Raw genomic sequence first — 21,063 nt, forward strand, 5'->3', positions numbered from 1 at the left:
CTGTTGTTATTTTTATTAAATGTAACCTGACAAAACAAAGTAGTTACACCACAATGCCCTACAGCACAACGCAATAAAAAAACGACCTTTCCGTTCACAAACACCCAGCGGAGATAAAAGAGCCTAAATGGACAGAAATCCTACACAGGAGATCTGATCTTCCCATTGCACATGACACCAAGACGCATGTTGCCCACTTCATGTCTGGATTTCTCCAGCTGCTTGACTCCTAATGAGGCTGGGAAGGTTTGTTTACCGTTCATCACCTCGTTGCAGCTTTGTCCAATTTGTTCATGACCTCTGCCTTCCCGGCTCACATGATGAAACGGCTCTTCAGGTGTGCTTCACCAAACAGGCTGCATATTCCCCGCTGGCTTATTAAAAGCATATTTGCATTTCAGATTTGTTTCCAAACTTCACAAGCTTCTTGTTTTGGCCTCTCTCCACCGCACGAGCCGGCGAGAGAGCGTCGATTAATGACCATACAGAGATTCTCATTTGACACCGAGTCACTTTGGAGTTTAATACAAACTGCAAATCAGGTGTCGCTTTGAGCTAAAATGTCAGCTTCCAAACGCACTTCACTTTCAAGTCCAGCCGGAGTGTCAGATGTGAGATCAGTTAGCGTTTGTTCCCGGAGGATTAGAACATTCCCATTATCTGTCAGTGCTGAATTTTTAATTCATTTTCAGGCAGGCAATTGTTTCAGATTTGAAAAGCACTTCCTTTAAACTGTCATGCTTCAGTTAAAAAAAAAAAAAAATGCCTGTAATTACATCAAACAAGATGTTCTAATATCAGTATGCAGCACACGTGTAATATTTTTAAAATTAAATTTGAATATTATTCATTTTTTGCTGTATTTACAGGACGCTGTCTCAGGAGGTTTTCTTCCCGGTGAAATTATTTACTGCAGCAGAACTATTCATGTTTAACCTGTGCTTTTTCCCAAAGCCACAGGTCTCGACTGAAACTGACAGAGAACCACAACACGGTAGGTGATCTTGTCTTGAAAACTTCAGCGTGATGAGAGAGAGTGTGTTTGATGCAGGTGAGCTCTGCATGCAGTCTCAATCTCAGCTGTCAGCTTCTGCAAAAGCATCTAGATATGAAACCTACACAGACATGTGGAACGGTTTTATTTGGGCTCGGGGCACAGAGGGATTCGATTGGTTAGGGATTACCAGGAAAACGTTTAAGTGACTTCATCATCTCTATCATGATTTAAGATGCTCCAGTCTGTAGCTGCATGTCAGAAAACATTTCAAAAACTGTATGTAAAGTATTTCAAAGTTCAGGTCTTGATAATCTCTGAGTCTTACCAGCCTGTAGTCCTGAAATGAAGTGTGTCACTGTAGACACTAAAGAGATTCACTCAAAAACATTGACTCATTCCAAACCCATAAGACTTGTAGAAATAACCTTTGACTGCTGATTTCTTCCATGAGGAGGATCTTCAGAGCAGCAGCACTAGTAATGGAAGTAAACCTTTCTGAAATTTTAAATCAGATGGTTCGCCAAATGATTTAGATTTCGAAGCACTTGAAACCACACACAAATGTTTGATTGAAAGCATAATACAATAAATACAGTAAGTAACAAATCATTAAATACTATTAAATATGAAGTGTATGTATAATGTTTTTTTTTTGTTGTTTTGTTTTACACAGGGCTTGACTATTATCTACAACTACAGATGTGTCTTTAAAATGTCTACAAATGTTTAAAACTGAACTAATTTTGTTGTAAAACCATAGGTTCATGGTTTCACCTTTAGAGCGACAAACAATTTATATTTCAAAACAGGTTTGACGTAACAGTAATGAACCCTCGTTTGCTGAAATCATGTGACTTTAGCAGTCTGTCAAAGCAGTGCTTCAAAACATGGCACACAATTGACTCTTATTGTTGAGCTGGGGAGTGAGTTTTGAGCTCTGAAAGTTACAGTCTTTCATAGTGTTTTCATAGTTCATTGAATTCATCTCTGAAGATCAAGGACAATTTGAGTCCTTATGATTCTTCCTGTAAACTATACACAAATTACTTCTGCTCACAAATGCACAGGTTAAAGCTGCAACTAACAGCTTGTTATCTGGAGACCAGTTTGGCTTGTGTATTTCTTAGGACTTTAATTTAGGCTTATGACAATTCTGACCTATTTCCAGCCCCTTTCACATAATAAACTCCAGCACACGCTGAGATATTAAGACGTGCATTCATCCACATGGTTCCTCTAAAGCAGGTTTAGTAGCCTGGGGTCCCATGTGTTTCAAATGATCATGAAGACATTAGGAGATCTGCTTTTGAAGACAGAATCATGTAGTCGAGCTGTTCATTTACACGATCTGGGATAATGACACAGCTCTCGGGTCTTGGAGTTAGCCTTTGCTCTGATGAAGAACTCCTTGTCTGTTCACCAGCTCATTTTAACAGCTTTGGTGGGTCAGGAACTGGTTAAGAACCTTTACATCCCATTAAATGACCCGTCTCACCACCCCGCCAACACCAGCCACGTTAAAAAGTTCACAAGGGCCTCTTTGTTGAAGGTGTTTTGACTGATATGAAGCACTGTAATTACGGTGAAGGGTTTTGTTGAAGTCGATGTAGATTAATGAGTGGACACAAACTGAAAGCACACTTCAGTGCAGTGCACTTACATAGACGCAGTCCAGAAGTGTTGTTAGAGTGCAAAAGCTTGTGTCTGAAAAAGCACAAAATAGGGTACAACACAGCTGAAGTGTGGTAAAAGACTCTTTACAATGAAGACAGGGACCAAAGCAAAACATTCTCACTCCCAACTCGTCACAACTTGGCATCACTATTTTAAGATTAACACACTGGGTTTTATTTATTATTTTATTTTTAGTGTGTAGTAAAAATTGATTGCAGATTTTTTTGTCAATGCAACTGTTATTGTGTCATTATATGTTTGGGTATGGTTTTCATTTAAACATTTCGGTCCCACTTTATATTAAGTGGCCTTAACTACTATGTACTTACATTTTTGGCATTTGGTACAATGTAGTTATGTACATACATGTTTTTACATTGTACTTATATTTTAAAAAATACCTGCATGTAATACATCTGTTGGGTAATTACATTTATAATTACACTGTTGAACCCATCCCTTACACCTTAAACACCTCAACCCTACCCATACCACCAAACCTGTCCCTAACCTTACCCATATTCCACCTCAATAGCAGCAAAAGTGTTCTGCAATACTGAACACAATAAGTAACTTATTTTTTGATGTTAAAATGATGTTTTGATGTTTTGATGTTTTAAGGCCACTTAATATAAAGTGGGACCAACATTTCTAAGCACTTCCCTTACCCCTAAACCTAACAATTTTTCAATATAAAACAGTATAAAACTCAGGACATAAAAGACAGATATAACTACAGTAACAAATTATTTAAAAATGACAAGTATTTCAGGTCTTCCAAGCCCAATGATTTATAAATGTGAGGAAAAGTGATCATAGTTTCCATCTGCCTTAAAGCTCAGATTCAGAAATGACTGCCTGAAGAAACATTACGTCAGGTTTGATTGTGAAATGTCATTGGCTCTTGTGTGTCTCGTGACCGATTACTGTATGTCATGCTAATGCTCAAATTTATCTTTTGAATGGGTATGACTGTGTAAACACAGCAGGAACATTTTCAGCGATTAAAGCCATAAATTCACTGTGTTCCTCACATAAAGATATTGTATGGCTTCAGAGGATTTGGAATACAACACACAAGTTTTTTATAATAATTTTATACTTCAATGTCTGTACAATTTCTGTACTTTTATCTGCCTGTTATGTGTTTTATATTGTTGAGAAGTGGGTTAGGTGCTCAAAATTACGTATATAAACATATTTCTACTTTTACAAATGCATGCAAAGAATTCATTGCGATTGGATCTGATGTATAAGGCAAACAATTGAAAGCAATTGAAAAATGCGCCTTGAAAAATGAGGCTAACGGGGTACAGGGAGTTAAAAAGTGATGCCAAGGGCTCCTGACCCAACATTTAGTTAGTAAGTTTTGAAACAACATATTCATGTAGCTAATGGGAATCACTCAAAGCATGCCATGCAGTATAGCCAGATTTTAAACACAGCTTTTAAATGAGAGATAATGAGCCAATATGTTACCCTGCAGCACAAAAGCAGTCATAAGTAGCACAGGTTTGTAGCAATAGCCAACAACACATTGTATGGGTTAAAAAATAGTAATATGCATAGCTAAGAACTTAATTTGGACAACTTTATAGGCAATTCTCTCAGTATTCTAAATTATTTATTTATTTATTTGCACTCTTAGATTCCAGATTTTCTAAAAGAGTTGTACAATATCTCAGACAAATATTGTCCTATCCTAACAAACATACATCAATGGAAAGCTTATTTATTCAAATGGACCCTTATGGTTTTGTGGTCTAGGATCACAAATATCTCCAAAAAGATGAAAAAAAAAGATCAAATGATGTTCAAAAAATTATGGCTCTGGAGATGCTAGAATTAAAGGGATACTCCACCCCAAAATTTAAATTTTCAATTTGGGGTAGAGTATCCCTTTAAGGTGAAATCAGAATTCCTGTGGGCTCATATGAAGATCACCTAAAATTGATTTTTGATTCCTGAATTCTTCTGTATGTTTCATAAAAGTTTCTCTCATAAACCACACTGTGTAGAGACACAAACACACTAATAAAACACTACCTTTATTTGTCAGGCAACAAAGCTACAACTCAATCCAGCGCAATAACCTACAAGCTAAAGTTTTTTCTTTGCTTTCTTTGCCTCTGTATCCATCAAAAACAGCGGTCGGATGTGCTTAGCTAGCAACATAACTTTGCACACCTTTGACAGAATCATCAGGATCTCGTACACAGCGTACGTTCCTTCATAATGATGGCTACCATTCTTTCATAAGTCAGAGAGACTCGTTAATTTATCCTCCTCAAACCCCCCGCTGAAAGACATTCACACTTCAGCCTCATTCCTTGGGCATTTCTACCATCTGATATGACAAGCCATAAATCAGCCGCGGTGGGCTGACACGTTAGCGGCGAGCCCCCGGTACGAGGCGGCCAGCGGAGACTTCTCGCTCAAATAACAACTTGCTGTGGAAACCTTTTATTCACACTGAATCAACCAGGAATTTGTGGGCTCAATAAATCATTCAGTCAGTAGGCGGTATGGCAACTCTGACAATTTTTCCATTTTGATGATGAACGTATTGGTGGTAAAAGGGAATGAAGTATACACTTACATTTGCATTTATTTTCTTGGCCGATACTCTCTTACCTAACCGTGGTTGAGCATAGAGATTAAAAATAAAGAGTTGTTTGTGTTTGTTCAACTTAGATGAAGGTCAAAAGCTTGTAGCAAAGGTACTGACTTGGTCTTTTGTTGCTTAGCGCTGCATAATGAATTGTATTTTAATCGTGATTTCTGTTTCAGTCTATTTATTAAGCATAACCGTCAGTGATATTAGCCTGCTGATTATTTGTCCTGAAAACGTTTCATTATAATTTGGTATTTGCATTATCCTGCATTGGTAACAAGCCACCACAAGTTTTCATTTATTTTATTTTTTCCAGCTGCCAGATGTCAAGAGCTTAGATCCCCCCATCAGAGCTTTTTCATAAATTTATACATTTTCTGCCCAGTGGTTTATGTAATCTTCACAGCCTGACAAACATTCACACTTGCTTTCTCTGCTTTATGAAAAAAAAAATTTAAAAATTTTTTGCTGATGATCTGAAAACACTGGCTAACAGTTAAGTTGGAGTTTAGTAAGCTCTATTGGGATATTTTGCTTATGTAAAACGCAATACAGACAGTCTGTTTTCTTAAATACTGGCTGTATTATGACTAAATTTGTGAGCAAACCATGTGATCTCTCTTGATTTGTGATTATTTGAAAATGGAACAATTTTGTTGACATATATAAATAAATAAACAAACAAATAAATAAATAGGGCAATACAATTAAAATGACATTAATTAAGATTAATAAACATAATATTTTTTGAGCAAACCAAGATTAACCATTTAATCATGCTTTAATTACGCTATCATGCAGCCTGAGTTGTTTCAGTTGAATTTCGACCTATAAATGACATGCATAACAGAACAAACTGCCGAGAGAGTTGAAATCCCCATTTCAGGGTTTTTTTCTTCAAATGATATATTTTCTTCACAGTAGTTTACTTAATATTACCAACCTGGCAACCATGTGCACATGCTCTCACTGCATTACGGGAAAGCACTGATGACCTGAAAACATTGCAAACAAAGTTGAACAAACTGTGTGTGGTCACTTTGTTGGTCAGATATCTCATACTCGATGCTCATTAACACTCCCTTTGGACAACTAGAAATCCACAGGAGTGGTTAACACGTGTTGGAGGAACTCTGTATGAGCAGGTAGAGTTGAGCTCCAGACCCTTGATCACTCTTATAGGGATGAATCAACCTGCACACATGAGGCACTCATGTTCCTAAACTACTCTTGAAGCCATGAGAGACATTACTTCACCTAACAGTGAACTGAGGGTGAGTGTGAGAGCTTCATGTTGGGATTGATCGAATCTCACTTAAGGCCTTTTCCTAGGAGACGAGCTGGAACTGGGTAATTTGAACAACCTTTGTGCTCCATTAAATAATTAGGCCAGACTAAGAGCACAGCCCTGGAGATCCTCCACCATGATCAACAGTCTGAGATGGGACCCTCTGGGGATTATTGCCCAGGGACCCCAAGGTCAGCCAGACATGATGGCAAGATGGAAAACCATTTCAGACTCTGCAGTCTTAACTTCTGCAGAACGGATCAACGAGAGGAAGTCAGTCTATACTGCTTTTGAAAGTATTTAGGCCATTGATAAATGACATCAGAGTTCAGCTGCGTTCAGATCCAGACTAAAGCAAGGATCTCAGTGGATGAGATCTACAGTGGATATTCCTGAAACTGAATCCTCATACAGAGTAATGACTCCAGTAAATCAGATCCTTTGATGGAAAGTAAATTTGGAAATTTTACGAAGAAAATTCCTCTGGTTTAGACAGTTATTCTGCACATGATTTAGAGAATATTCTCCATATTTTAATCAATTCACTGCCCTATATATCTGCACATGTAATGCCCCAGTTCAATGTAAAAACTAATAAATGAAGTAGATTTTAAATAAAATCTTTAAAATCTTTTAACCAAGGTTTCAGTACCTTGGTTTTTAAACACTGTGAGGATTTATAGCCAATCAACAATACATATATATAATATATATATATCTATATATATATATATATATATATATATATATATATATATATATATATATATATATATATACATATATATAAATCATCATTTAATAAACAAACTGTAAAGTATCAGTTACAGAACATTATCAATTTTACACCATTTTATTTCAATAAACTTCATCCCAACATTCATTCCATTAACCCTTAATTACAAATGCCTCATTTAGCTGTGGCTTCATTTATGAGATATTTATCTCAAAATGTTTCTCGATCACTCGATTTGTTCAAATTTGTTGTTTAAAATGGAAGTTTTTTTCCCCTTTTTTTCTGAGCAAATGCATGCACACACATACAAAGTAGCTAGGGTATTTTCTAGTATATAATCTTTTCAACTGATCCTGTCTGCTTTGCCCCAGAGATCTTCCCCTGAATGATCTGCTGTGCATCCGATCAGATCTGAACCAATTCAGCCTCCACTGACTGTAAAACACTGCCCAGCCGAGAGGCCAAACACAAGTAAATATGCATGAAAATCAGTACATATCTGGCACCGCAAGAAAGAGCAGTGCCTGGAGTCTTCAGCTCCATTTACTACTGCTGATTTATTTATTTTACACTATCACTGCAGACTGGGCTCTTATGGGAGAAGAAAAAATGCCTTGTTCAGCAAATTAGCTGTTGTTTTCGTCCCCAGTTCTTTGTCGGCGGTACATAACAGTCCTCTGACAATGAGTGGAAAATAGATATTTTACCAGAGTCTCAGAGGAAGCATAGAGTGTATTGGTTGATTCAAGTCCATCCATCCAGCTCTTGTCAGTTTGTCTCTTAATCGTCGGAGCTGCATGGCAGGTCTCTCTACCGCACGGCCAGGACTCCTCTGAGAGGCTGTCTGCTCCAGATAATGACCCGTCTCTGGGATCCAGCCGGATGATGGAGCTGGAGTGGTGAACTGGTCCATCCTCAGAGCTGCTGTGTCTTCATCTGAAGTTCAGTCGCTTCCCTTGAGGAGTCGAGTGAAATCAAATACTGGCTTCATGAAAGCATTAATGATCTGAGGATGACATTCATCTTATTTCCAAGCCAATATAAATAATAGAACATTTTACTTCTGAATAAACTGTTATTTTTAGAGATAAGCAATAATTGTCTTTGAAAAAAATCCAATACAAAAGTAAGATTCAATTGGTAAGGAAATGTATTCTGAATGAGTAATTATCCTCACACACCTGCTGGTAATAGATAAGTGTGTGAGAAGGCTCTTACTGCACTTGCTGAGCGAGGAGACATTCAGTCCTTTTCTCTTCTAATAGAGATGGCTTCCTGTGTCTTGACAAATGTTTATCTCCAGGTCAGTGGCACTCAGTTTATGCCAACATATTGTATATTATTTATTTATTTACACCTGAGGTGTTATTGATCACGTTATTTCTTGTACATCTACACGTTATTTAATTCGCTGTCCTTGTGGTCTTGGTTATGTTTGTAAATCATCATGCCAATTAATTAGTGAACATAAGATAACTATTGGATGCATTGATTGCAATTACACTGTAACTATTTTGGACTGTTACCCATCAGATTAATCAATTGCTTTAAATGATGAAGCGTTATTTAATCTGATGTTAGAGAACATTGGCATTTATGTTAAATGTAGTGTTTCCATGTGTTGTTATAGGTGCATTGATGAATTGTGTCACTGTTTGTTACTGGTGAGCTGTGATGTGGTCTTTAAACACAGTGATTGGTCATGATAGATTTTAAAGTTGAAATGTGTAAAACACACTGAAAGTGGGATGAAACATGCAATATTACAGAGCTAATAAAGCGCAGCGATGTTGATTTTAATTTATTATATTTCGTTCATGTACATGTACGGATTAGGTTAATAAGCACTATAACGACATTCACAAAGCAGTCTGGAGAGGGATGATTTGCACAGACATAAATGTATTTCAATTTAGATTTTGATGCGCGTTACCTTGAAAATAAAGAAGTGGTCTGGAGAGGAATGATTAGCTCAGATGTTGGGAGAAAAGAAGACTTATGTTCAGTCTAACATCCAAACACACAGCAGCGGGATAGTTTACGAGATGTTGCTGACATTACAGCTGCTCGAGCGCGGAGAACATGGAGGAAAACGTACAAACCAACAAACACGCTGAGAGAGGAAACCACGGTAATGCAGTACTGTCAATCAGCAGCTGTGGGCGGGGCCTAAGCAGTGTGATGTCATATTGCTCAGAGAATCAACATGGCAGGCCTAGTGAGTGGATTTAGACTGATTGGTTTAAAGGGGTTAAAAACTGAGGAGTGGGTGGATTTTTGTCATTATAGGGTGGTTGTGTTCAAACACTGCCAACACACATTTATGTCCAAACACCATAAAAAATTAATAAATTAAAAAAAAAAAAGTTGATTTTGCATAATAGGTGCCCTTTAATGGTTTTAATTTTAGTTTAATTTTAATTAACTATAATAAACCTGCAACAGCTTTATTTTTGTTTTTATTTTTTGTTTTATTTTTGTTAAATATTTTTTTAATGGTAAATCTTTTTTTTTATTTAATTTTTTTGTTTTTTTTTATTTTTTTCCTAAGCATCTTGTTTGTCCAGTGGGGCAAAGCTTCAGCACCAATCTGAAATAACCACACGAAGGGGAACAAATGCAAGCTGAAAGGTTGTCCTGGTTTTGACTACCACTATCAATATTCCACATTTCAGTTCAGTTTCATTAGGTGCGTCATTCATTAGAAAGCATATCTTCCCAGTTCATCATTCTTTGACATTCAATTAAGTTTCATTAGGTGCGTCATTCATTAGAAAGCATATCTTCCCAGTTCATCATCTCTAAAACCAGAATTATAAAACATGACGGGCAAAGGGACGATAGATAAGAGCTTGATGGGTGTCGCAGCAGACAGATTCACTGATCTGTAAGATGTGTTGTTGTCAGTATACTTTGACTCCAGTGGAGCGCTTTCAGCAAAGAGCCATCAAAACTGACATAAGCGACCACCGAAGGGGAACAAATGCAAGCATGAAAGTTGTCATTTGCGACCACCGAAGGGGAACATACTAAACTAATCTAACACCATGACTACAAACTAAATGCAATATGTGGACAATATTCCCAGTAGTTTGATTGAACATTTCTAAAAGGCATCGCGGAGTTTCCTCAATAAGAGGTTAAAATTATTGTAACACCAGTTTCACGCTGTTGCTGAAAAGCGCGTCAGATTGCTGCTGTAATTCAAGCGCAGATAACTGCCTCTCACTGAGTAAACAGCCGGAGCATCATCACACTCCTAACCTTTGCTTTATGTGTCGTCACTGTTTTGCAGAGGAGAAGAAACATTTAGCAAAAGTTTGAAGCTTTAAAGCATTGTTGCCACAAAGCCTAATGATTCCAGGCAGGGTATAATTGATTTTAAAAGAATAGATTTGCATTGATCAGAAACGATTTCAAAGCAAGAAAGATTCGAACACACACATCCTGCTGAATATTAACCAGCTATTTCAAGAGTTACTATAAAAGACATACACTTTGAAACATTATAATCAAAGTGTGGGTTTTCAATGTAGATAAATATTGACCCTTAGAAGAGTTCATTTTGTGGCATATAGCATTATCAATTTGTGGATTGGGAGTAAGCGTCCTGTGAAGACCAGAGGTTGGTTACCATCAGCATTTCAGTCCAGGTGGGGGGGACACTGTCAGCCATGTGAGGGTCAGACTTCGATTACAAAAAAAAAAAAAAACTAATGTGTGTTAATGTTACTGTGAAAAAAACTGTTGGTGCTAGGGTTCTTTCCATATTTTATACTGTGGAATTCGGCTCATGTTTCAACCAGGCTCCCGATCGAATCTTTAATTTGTCTGGTTCACGCTACATAATAAAGAGCTGCTTTGTCTTAGACCAACATTAGAAGATGTTTCCACCTCATCTAATGCTCTTTTTGTTTTCTGTTTATAAAAGATCCTGTTCCTATTTCAGACACCGGTGAGAAATGGTGAGAAAGACTGCAAACCATTGCAAACATTTCAGTGCATGAGTAAACTGTCCAAATGAATCAAACTGAAACACGAACAATTCCAGAGCACTGGAGCAAACCTGTCTGACTGATCAGATCAGCTGAGTAAATCTGGCATCAGTAGTTCTAACTTTAAACTGCTGATAGAAAAGCCATGACTTGATTGTTGAAATATTATGAGAAAAGGAGTCTTAGCTTGGTATAAGGTCATCTTCATTGACATGTATGGATTTATTAGTAATATTTTATTGGGACACAGTAAAATAGGTTCAGCAAGAATACTAGCATCAACTCTATGCTAGTGTCCAAATATGTGTACATTATAACGTACAAAAGCATCTGAATGTGTTCATGTTCAGCTGTTCAACAATATCCTGATGATATACTGGAAAAAAAAAATAAAATAAAAAATAAATAAATAAATAAATGAAGGTGACCTGTGATCCTGGTGGCTCTGCTCAAGTGCACATGCTACAGATACAACTCTTCTTCATTTTGCTATTATTATGGTAGGTAATAGGTCAAAGAACCAATACAGACTTTTTTAATCTGCAATCCTATTATTTCTCAGTCATATGCACCTTTCACTGTACTGTAAGTTTGCCATTCTTGATTTTATGGCACAAAGCAAACAGTCCTGCATTCCCCGAGCTGTCGCTCTCTCGCTCCACAGCTCTTATCTGACACACGCCAATAACACGTGTCACACACATTAGCCTCTCAAATGGACCAGCATCACTTAATTAACCGCAGAACTGAGATCAGCGTCTCTGGAGGACAGAAGGGGATGGATAAACAGCATCTGTGGAGCTTCGTCATTCTGAACGCAGTCTGTCTGATAGAAACGACGGAGAAATAACCTGATGGTTCGAACATGCTCTGAATGATAAACCTGAGCGATTCCTGAGTAACTGGGATGAAGATTCAGTGTGTACTGGGAACAGGAGCTGTGCACACCCATCTTTGACTGTAACAGTCATGATGCTGATCTAATCAGTTATGATAAATCTGATATAATCAGTTCTGAAATGGTCTTAAACAGATTAGATGGCAGTGCTGGCAAGATTATTCACAAACTGTAGTTCGTTACTGATTAAAAATTACATGAAAAAATTACATTACACATTTTAGATAATATAATCAGACTTTAGATTACTTTTGACATAATGCATGTGTTTTTCACATTGATTTCAATAGGATAATCTTGTACCATATTTAATGAAAAATAATAAAGAAAATGTTTCGTTCATTGTTATTAATATAATAATTAAATAATAATAGATGCAAAATGACAATAAATAATTGTATTGTTGAACACTTACTAAAAAAGATTAAATATTTTATTTGTTTATCTGCATGTCATGTGACTATTATTCAGCGTCAGAGAACTGTGAACATGCAAATGTGTTCAATATTAACGTTTTATTTTTTTTTACTTTCAAGTAAATATGTTATGTGAAAAAGTTTCAGCTGACAAAAACAGTTTAGTAATCCCTGAATTACATATAAATAAGAAATAACTCAAATCTGTGCATTTTAATGTGTTTGAAAGGCAAAAGCCTCCCAAATGACATAATAACACATGGTTAAATAACATACTTAGTGATCAGTCAAATAAAAACTAATATGTTCATCGGTAAATGTTGCAGTGTTGAAATGATTAGAAAACACTTCTTAAAACTGAGATGATTTTTGTAAATTGCACCCGACTAGTGACTGATCTCTGTGTAAATGTCAATTGATTGGTCAAATGCTGTGTGGCCTTTCAGTTTTTTGTATATTTTAGAAAGTAACATTTTAAAGATGAAAAAGAAGAATTAGGAAGAATCATTTTTATTGTTATTGTGTGAACAATATGTAATAATGTAATCAATAAAAAACTTAGTTATAGTCTGATTACAAAAAAAAAAGTAATATAATCTAACTACAAGTACTTAATTTAATGTAATCCAGGTTACATGTAATTAGTTAATACCCAGTACTGACGTATGATTTAAGACACCACAGGGTTTTGTTTTTTGGGGAAATCAGCTGACGATTCGCTTACTCACAGTTGTCTCTGCATATACTGCATAAAAATGACACAAATCACCTAAAAGAGGTGTATATTCATACTAAATCTGTACTTTTCAGACTCTAACCACGGTAAATTGCATGATCTCAGGAAGAAGCTCTTTTTGGGTCTGTCCATAACAAGGTTTGCGCTCCCTAGTTGTCTCGTTATATACCTCTGTGCCCTTTCACATGCATGTGTTTAATGTTATTCTTCCCCAGATGTAATTTGTTATCCCTCGTTGATTAATATACAACGCTCTGGACTTGTTTTGCTTACGTTCTCGTATGAGTTACTTGGGATTCGCTTTAAAGAGACATTCCATGTGGGACGAACCTGCAGACCATTAATCTTTTTATACAAGTGCTACCTAAGCAGGGTGCTAATTGGATAACTCATTGTGTCTTGTGAAAACAGAACATCCATAATATCTTTTATCTCAAGATTCGTCTTCCGGGATTTTCGTTTTTTTTCATATGCAAAGAGCCGGACGCATGCATCAATCTTCTCAGGGCACCTAAACTCGTCTTTAATAAGCAGTTTAGGTGGGGGTGGTAAAGCTTCTCTGCCTGCCAAGGATGGTATAAAATGAATACGTAATTGGCTAATTAACCTGAGCCTCTGCAGGGGTTTCATTTGTCTCGATGCTCTTCTCATAATAAAATGTGCTTTAGAGTGCCTTCGTAATTGCATCAACTCTGAGAAATATATAAATAAGCATCTGTTGTAAATTCACTTTCTCAAAGTGACCGAAATGACAGCTTGTTTTTCCCTGCCCTGACGGGCGTATCATGCGAGTTAAGGGCTTGTTTCTGGATGCGAGCTATACCTGATGGATTTATGCTGGGCTCGTAAAAGGTCTGTTTTGTGGCCTTTTTTTTTTTCTGGGACAGTCTCCCTTTCAATAAATCTCAGTGTGAAATAAGTGAGGTAACGCTGAACCCCTCAGGACCCACTGGCGACAGTTTCAAAGGCTGTTAACCTTTCCGTTTTCATTTGGACTCAGATAGTTATGTGGAAGTCACCTTTGGCAAAGAAAAGATGGAAAGGTACCAAGCATTCCCTGATTTCATGTCAAAATCATTCCCCTCCTCAGCCTCCAGTCGTCTTTCATTAGAACGCATTTCAACTGAACGGGATATAACCAGGGTTGCCAGATCAATTTAGCCAGCACAATGGATTGTTCAAAACTCGTCCAAATGTATGAAAAAACCTCTCAAATGAGTATTTATGAGAATACAACAATGTATAGCCTTACAAGTATAAAACCAATGTTAGCCTTTGCAGTCATAATGATAATATTAAGCAATTAACTGATAAAACATTTCCAAAAACCTAAATCCTGGAAGCAGTGTCTCCTGCAGCATCTGTAAGAGTTTAAAAGCATTTGTTTCCCGGAAAATGCAAAACAGTTACATAAGGGGACAACAGTTATGATGTGGCTTTATTTATAAACAAACAGACAGACAGACAAATAAATATCTAGGGCACCAAGACAACATTATTCTTAATGTCTCTGAGAAGGTTGGAATAGGTCTAATGCTTCATAGAGAAGGCAATCTGTTGTATTACATACATCACTATAAGAAGTGATGTGATCAAGAAGTCACGCTTGCACATTATTTTTTTATTTTTCACTCATCAAAATTAAACTTCACAAATTTCAATTTAATTTTTAGGTTATACAGAATTTAACTTATTTATTTATTTATTTATTTATTTATTTTTTTACATTTTTTTGTGTCAATTTAATATAATTTAAGTTGAACTTACTTGTAAAGCCAATTTGATTGTACATAATTTAAGGCAGCAGCTGAACTTAATTTTTAAGTTGTAGTATGTGGAATTTTTTTAGAGTGTTGAATACTATATACAAATCTTCTGCAGATTAAAAAAAGATAATACAGTTTTGCTAACATTACAAAGAAATTACATAATATAATATCACAAGGAAACTATGAAATGACTGAGACAGGGTTAGTTTTCTAATCAAGACTGGAGCTTCAGTTAATAATGGGAGGATTGCATAGAAAGCCCTGTAATCTGAAGCACACACAATACACAGTCATACAAATAATAATACAAAATCATTATACTGAATTATTGTGCTTGATAAAATAAACTTGATATGAATAGCTTGCTAGGATTTTGTAGGCTATTCGTATTTTAACTAACTTAATTTGGTATACATTATTTATTTTGAAAAAATGCTTATATATGTGATTATGTATGTAACTAAGGATGAATACAGTTTTAGTCATGTATTCAAATCATCTTTATTGTCACACCACCAAAACACTGAAGTGTAGTCTTTGGTGCATACTCCAAACAGTGCACTTAAAATATACAAAATATACAGAATACAAAATACAAAATATATGCACATAATACAAAATATACATATAAACATTACAATACAGTATGTACACAGTATATACAAATATATAACGTTACTATCACAGTTTCTGTGATCAGCACCGTCTTATTCTTATTGAAGCTATTTATTGTTGGATGGAAAAATCCATATAGCAGGTGAAGCAGAATCTGCACACCCTGCGAAAACACTAGTTAAGGTGCTCGACAAAGGTCAAAACAAATGAGGAGAAGCGTTGTGAAAAATAATAATATTCCGCCATCACAGACCTTCTATCCGCATGGGATTAGATTTCTCAGTGGACCGCTGAGCTGGCCAGAAACAGGGATTTCTCCTGATGGTTTTCTGAAGTTGTGCGGGACAGACTCGATTCACACGGGATTAAAATCACGCAGTATGTCTGTGAACGATGAACTCCCCCAGTCTCCTCTGGGAAAGCAAGCCCCATCTGAATAGTGCTTTATAACACACTTAAATATTTTCAGAGCTCAGGGTGTGTAGAAGCAGGTGCATCATTTTCTCCAGAGAAGTTATATAACAAGCTATTGATATCTTCCAGTTTAGTAGTTAGTGGTCAGATGACTGAGTGAGTTTGTTCAGTAAGGCTCTTAGTGTTTTTTGAAGAGTCATTGTTTCATTAAGCAAACTAAACTGGACACGGTGCATGTAAAGGCATGTCTTTCAGTCATTATTTTGCCCTCCCGGAAGCCTCTGGTGTTCTGACTGCTAAATACAACTTACATTTTTGTAATTTTGTAGTTGCACCACTAAGCAATATAATTTCATCATTATAAATGTTTATGAAATCCACCCAGATGATTGCAGGCCAGCTCATATTGTGTCCACCCACCTAAGCAAAATTCAATTAAAACCATCAAATTAAGGCCAAATGAGAACAGAGAAGATATGTGTGCAACATTTCATTTGGAAGTGATCAAAAGCGTGCAAGTGCATTGCACTTTTTGACCTTGTTTACCTTAATTACTGATAAATTCAAGTAAAGTCTTGTGACAAGTGAAATGGATGGAAAGTTATCATTTTTCCAGTGTTTCGGAAGGCCTTGATGGTCCTTCATACTTTACCAAAGATGATAGAAATAATACATTATGTATTGTTCTCTGAGTTGAGGTTGATGAGGAGGCACAGCAATATTGCTAACAATCCCACAAAGGACGGTGTCAGGCCTGCTGTCACATCCGAACACTGTACGAGCGCCAAATCGAAGGATGTCCTGAGGACAGGAACAGTTGGCAGGTTACACACCGCTAGACAGGAATGGGTTAGGTCTTGGGGGGACCAGCATTGTAAATGATACCTAGTTATTAGGGCCATTCTGGAACATCAGCAAGCTGTTGTGTCCAACTGCTTCATTACCCTGGTGCTATCTCAGGCTCAAGTTGCAACAAGGACCATAAAACTAGAAAGTGCTGGTGCCAGGTTTCTTTGCAGTTTCTTGCCCTCTGCCGACTTTCACATGATGACTTGTGGGCAGATGGATAGAGAATAACACATGTGAGCGCTCCCTGAACATACACGCGCCACCATCAGCAGATGTGCCAAGCAGGCTGCTGGAAACACACCCAAACCCCCTGCATTCACGCGTTTCTGCTGCACTCGAGGCTGAACCTAACTAAGTTAACACTGCAAATGTCTCATACCGGGTAAGTGCTTAATTGTTCAATTCATAGCTCTTGACCTTGCTGGAATTTAATTAATTAGAGCTGTAGGAAGGTTAATTAGAACTGCATCACAGAAAACCGCTTGTCTTTATTCACCCTGTCAGGTGTTGCACAAATGGTTCGTCACATATTGGATTTGTACACTATTAACATTTTGGGCAGTTGGGTACTTTGTTTGGCACTGAGACTACAGAGGTAACCAGTGATTAGAGATACCTGCTAAATGTTTCTCAGGTAACTGCATGCTTACGAGTTAGCCGAGCTGTTAAAATGTTTTCTGAGCATTTCCCATTCTGGCATTGGTTGGACAAACAGAGAATTGCACTATACTCTTACACCTTTGGTTGAGTCAGCGTTACTGTATTGGGTTGGTCAAGCCTCAGAGTTAGACTTTTTAGGATAATATAACTTGCAAATAATGTACATGGTATGCTATGGTGGCAGTCGGGAAATAGAGTTGAGTGAAAAACAAAAACAAAAAAAACAACTAAACTCTAATGAAACTACAATCATGTGAGCACTTTAAATAAAGTACGTAAATTTTGTATTTTTGTACAACATATAAAACAAAGACAAGTAGATGCTGATTGGTGCACCATGCCTGAATGTCATTTTAACCTGAGGAAATAATTGATCTGTTAAGCATATTGAAGATCACAGATTTTAGTATTACAGTCTACCTCTGTCATTCACATGGATATAAAATGGCTAATCATTTTGAACATCAGAATTGTATGAAATATTGTCTTGTTCTTAAAATATCCTCTTTTTCATGTTTGCCACATTGTGCTTACAAGAAACAGGCCTATTCTGGTCATTTAGTCATTCTGGGCCACACCCCAAAATATATCGGCCCATATCTATAACCTTTTGATAGCTTTTTCACACATTTCAATTCCACAATGATCAGTGCAGTGCAAGTTATTATCCCCTGAAGTTTGGTTGGCTGTTGACAGCCATATTTGTTGACTAATACAATAACATACCATGGCTCATTTTAAAGCAACTTGGTGTGTATCTTGAGAATGATTCAGTTGTTTATGCATATCACGTTTCCATAATTTTGGATATTGTATTGAGCAGATATAGGTCAATTAGTCAAATGCCTGCAAATTGAACCAACGGTCAACCGTTAAAAAAAATAAAATAAATAAAAAACAATGTTTTTCAGAAATTTCAAAATTACTGAAAATTGTCCCAGGCTTAAAGTGAAATTGTAAGCATTATCGCGCCGCCTAGTGCCTGATGCTGCATGTGGGGAGTCTGAGTAATGGGAGGATTGGGAACCAATTTTAAAATCTCTACGACAGACTGTCTGTGATGCCCACAAAATTTTGGGCAGAATAATAATAATTGGCACATCAGTACAAATACAGTAGGATTCCAGTATCTACTGAGTTTGCATCTTTAAAAAGAAAAAAGACTTTGTTGTTGTTTGATTTTTATCATGTTTCTACAGATGGGTGGGATTCTGCATATTTGAATACGAGCCATATATGAGAGATTAACTTTAAACCCTAGGGACCTTGTAACTTGTGCTTGCAACTTCAAGGCTAACATGAGTCTCTGTTCACATTTCCCCAGAGCACACGGTTCCAGCATCTCAGACCTCCTGGAATCTACGAGCTGCATATGTTCCTCTCTCGCTGAAACACCTGATTTAAGGAGACATTCACTGTGTGGAATGCAGAGCTGTGTGATTTTCCATCCTCTCGATGTCTGTAACTGACAGGCAACACTGAAGGCAGAATGAATGTGCCTTGCTGTATTATGGCAGGTGCGTGTTGAGCATCATAAATATAGCAGGTAAAAACAGCAGCTCGTACTGAATTTTTGATGTACATGTTTGCTCTAGTTTTAAGATGTTTGTTGTTTTGTATTGAGTGGTTGCCCAGGTTAAAAATAAATAAATAAATAAAAAGTACACTTCCATAATGCACTTAAAGTGCTCTATTTTTGCGCACTAATTTTGTACTAAATACACTAAAAATTATTCATTAGTATTCTTAAGATAAACTTAAGATCAACTAAGTGTACTTAACTAGAGAAAAATGCAAAAACTGAAGAAGTGTATTTGATTTTCGTTCACTTTATTTCCGTGAAAATAGCTGCCGTTGTTGTGCAATAGAACATTCAAAACAGGCTCATTAAAACAAACGCACACACGAGATGAAATATGCGTAGATCTTTACAAAACACATTTTGATTATAAAGCCTGTGAAAATCACACACACAAGATAAATGCACTCAAAGAACGCTTAGATTATGGACTGGGTTGAGCGAGCGGAGCTGAATCTTCAGAAAGGCGCTCAGTGCTCTTAAGGAAATATTTCCGCTCCCCTCACAAGCGCTAACAGGAATGCTCAAAATAAAACGCATTTGTCAAGTAAATAGCAGCTTTAATTTTCTCCTTATGTTGACTCCATTTCTACTACACACCACCGTTCCCCGCGGGTCTCCCGCGAAATTTTTTGACTGCCCACACCCGCCCGCAGCAAAGGTAAACCCACCCACTCCCGCAAGATTTGCGTTGGGTCCTGCGGGTCCCACGGGAGCCCAAACCCAATGCAGCCCTCTATACTCAACTTAGTTATAAAACTTGGTTACATACATAGTATGTAACCACAGTGTAAGTACATATTGGTACATAGTATCTACAGCTGTAATATTTCTGTAACCCACAGGATGGTACAAATGTGTAACAGGACATTGGTAACAACACTTTTTTTTCACTTCACTATGTACTAGTGTAACATGAATTATATACAATGTACTACATTTTGCAACAACATGTATTAGAGCAATTGGAACCATTTGATCCAGGGGTTGGAGATGGGTAGGTTTAGGGGTTTAGATGGGATCCAGGGGGTGGAGACGGGTAGGTTTAGGGGTTTAGATGGGATCCAGGGGGTGGAGATGGGTAGGTTTAAGGATATGTAAAGTTGGAGGAGTTGGATCTGGAGTTGGAGTTCGTAACCCCTCAGGAACTTTCCACTTGACATATGGAAAGTACTTACACAAACCATTCAGTGGGTTGTTACACAGTTACACAGTAGTTACACAGACATTACAGCTGTAGATACTATGTACCTATGTGTACTTACACTGTGGTTACATAGCATGTACACATCTAGTTACTATGTAAGTACACAGGTATAAGAGACAATATAAAGTGGGACCTAAAACTTAGTTACAACTGTGCTATTTTGGGACACCATGAATATGAACTAAAATGTGCTTTTAACATACTATCTCTGTATTTAAAAAACGTATAAAATAATAAATGTATAAACATAAAACTTGGACATAATTTTTCACATCTTTACGTCCATACGCATTATCTAAACAGTTTATGAGACAACTCCTTAACAAAGACACTGTTGAATCGTGTACATTAGTACTAATAACCCAGTATTATCTAACACGTAACATAATCACAGTGAGTAAGACCATATTCTTGATTGTGAATCCAGGAGAATCTATGTTTTTCTGATGTACCTGTCATCACAGCAGGGAAAGTCAAGGGCATATTATGTTTCCTTTGTGTAAAAACCCTCAGCTGACTTCATGGACAGAGGGCCCATGCTGGTGTGAATACTGCACTGTTACAGCAATCATGCCGTTGCTAGGCCTCACCAATATATGAGTAATTGCTTGCTGTT

Source organism: Cyprinus carpio, chromosome B16 (genome assembly GCF_018340385.1).
Source record: "Cyprinus carpio isolate SPL01 chromosome B16, ASM1834038v1, whole genome shotgun sequence".
Classification (NCBI taxonomy): domain Eukaryota; kingdom Metazoa; phylum Chordata; class Actinopteri; order Cypriniformes; family Cyprinidae; genus Cyprinus; species Cyprinus carpio.